The sequence below is a fragment of the Mercurialis annua genome, linkage group LG3 (assembly GCF_937616625.2).
Source record: "Mercurialis annua linkage group LG3, ddMerAnnu1.2, whole genome shotgun sequence".
Taxonomy (NCBI): Eukaryota; Viridiplantae; Streptophyta; class Magnoliopsida; order Malpighiales; family Euphorbiaceae; genus Mercurialis; species Mercurialis annua.
The window spans coordinates 22,033,639-22,035,943 of record NC_065572.1 but is presented as its reverse complement, the minus strand read 5'-3'; the positions used below and the strand labels follow the sequence as shown (position 1 = coordinate 22,035,943).

General features: G+C 26.6%; 1 long non-coding RNA gene across 1 annotated transcript; it reads right to left on the bottom strand.

The window, feature by feature from the left end:
* Positions 1 to 349: 349 nt before the first annotated feature.
* On the bottom strand, positions 350 to 1,734 carry LOC126675452 (uncharacterized). The gene is made up of 2 exons (XR_007639753.2): positions 1,558 to 1,734; positions 350 to 1,470 (listed from the first exon to the last, which is right to left on the bottom strand). It is a non-coding gene; the product is annotated as an uncharacterized LOC126675452 (long non-coding RNA).
* Between the last annotated feature and the right edge of the window lie 571 nt (positions 1,735 to 2,305).

The window sequence follows — 2,305 nt, the reverse complement described above, 5'->3', positions numbered from 1 at the left end:
CAAAAAAGGTGAAGCGTTTGGATTTGTTTTGTAACGTTTGTAAATGTTTGGCTTAAATCGCTAAAAAGGTGAAACATTTGGATTTATTTTGTCACGTTTGTAAACGTTTTGCTTAAATCGCTGGCTTAAATCGCTAAAACGGTGAAATGTTTGGATTTGTTTCGTAACTGTAAGCGTTCAATTTTGAACTTATTTATAAAATTAATTATCATATTAAATTGTGATAAACTTTAGGAACTAACTTGATATTTTTATAATTTTATTTATTTTTAGATAAATTGAATAAACTTGAAAGAAAATAAAATTGAATCAAACGAATTAAATTGCAAGTAAACAAATAAAATAAATAAAAGTGAACAAATTATTTTATTAACCAACATCTATATTTTACATAAAAAAAATATACAAAAAAATACTACAAAACTAAGATACAAAGGCCAATTTGGCTATTTTTAATACTTCAAGGATCAAACTAAACTTTTTCAAAGGGACAATACTGCAATTTGTACACTCGAACTGAATTGGAACAACATAGTCATAATTGTTTTTTTTTTTAAATTTCAGGAGGCCAATTGTACATCTCCCAAATTCTGAGAGCCAAAATATATTTAACCAACTTTGTCTTTTGTGACACTATTTGCTACAGTATTTTGGAATAGTGAAATTACTGTAGCAAAAGTACATTTAGGTGATTGTAATACATGTTTAATCCAATTTATGTCTAATCAAACACAATTAGACAGAATTAATCACAATTGCACATAATAAATCGTGTTTTCTTTATTTACATAAATGCCATTGCTCTAGCCTATAAAAGAGAGGTCCCAATGACTTTGAGGAGGAGGAGGAAAAACAGAAAAAAATAACGCTGTCATAAAAAAATTAGAAAACAAATTTTCTTCTTAGTATATAAAATAAAAATAAGTTTCATTATTTTTAAAGAAGGTGGAATCAACAATTACAAGAAAAATAGCTAAGGTATAAACATACAACTTTTACTTTTAATTAAGCATTTATAAGATCTATTATTTTATTAATTTTTTTATATATATACTTTAATTTATGAAAGACCGAAAGGAATAATTTTGGAGTTAAAAATTATTCCGAACAGTTCAATTTCAAGGTTTATGAGGCTAATAAACATTGGAAACAAAAATTGACATGTATAAAAATAATCAAATGTGATATAAGCTTTGTTTTAACTCTTTCATAAATTGAATATAATATAGTATTTAATCAGATTGTTAATAATTTGTACAAAAAAGATTAAGTTTTAAAAATGATTTTGCTTTAGAAAAATAGATAAAAAAATATGAAGTTTAAATTTCTTGTCTTGATTTTGGCCGATATACTTTCTATAAAAAGTCATTAAAAATCAAAAATAAATAAATATGTAAAATTGTCAGTGCATTTGTTTTAACCGAATTCCCTTATTTTTAAAACCTTCAAGGCCATAGGATTTTATTTTTCCTGCACAATAAAAAAAGAAAAGAGACAATTTGAAAAATGAGAATTTAATTTATAATAAAACAGAAAATAACACAATGATAGATCAACCTTTCTTCTTCTGTGAATAGTCTGAATCGAGACTAGTTTTGTTCGGTTTATTCATTAATTCATCCGGATCCAAGCAACCACCACAAAAACAAAAATTAAAACAAATTTAGATCTAGCAAAAACAATAACAAAATAAAAGATAGTAAAAAAAAAATCATTTCGAAATGTAATCCAAACACTTACCTCAAACACATGAACATATCGCATTAAAGATTAAGGTCCGGTTCGAAAGTCTCCTCCAATACTAAATTAAGAAAATTCGAATTTTAAAGTTTTTTTTTTTTTGTGTTTAAAATGTGTGTAGAGATTTTAATCTCTATGAAAAGATAAATTAAAATAAAAAGTTAAAATTTAGGCTTAGATTTTAAATTTAATTTGATAGAGTGGTGGAGTGTAGAACAAAAGGAAGTAGAAAAAAAAAGTGAGGTGCGGCTAGGTTTGATCAAAGTGAAAAATCTTCAGTTTTCTTTGTGAAGGGATTAGCTTGCTAGGGTTAAATATTTTTATTAGGTCATTTTTGCCCTTGACCCCGTGCTTGGGCCAGCAAAGAATGCTGGTCCTTTCCAGCTTGTGGCTTGCATTCCAGCCAATTTCAAAGGAGCTGGACTCACTTGCCTCAGACACAATCTGAGGCTCGGGTCTCCGCTCCCGATTCGTTTTCTTTTTTACTTTTCTTTTTTAAATATTTAATTTTGTTGTTGAAATATAATAAATTCATTGACATTCATTAAAAGGTTATTTTTTTTAA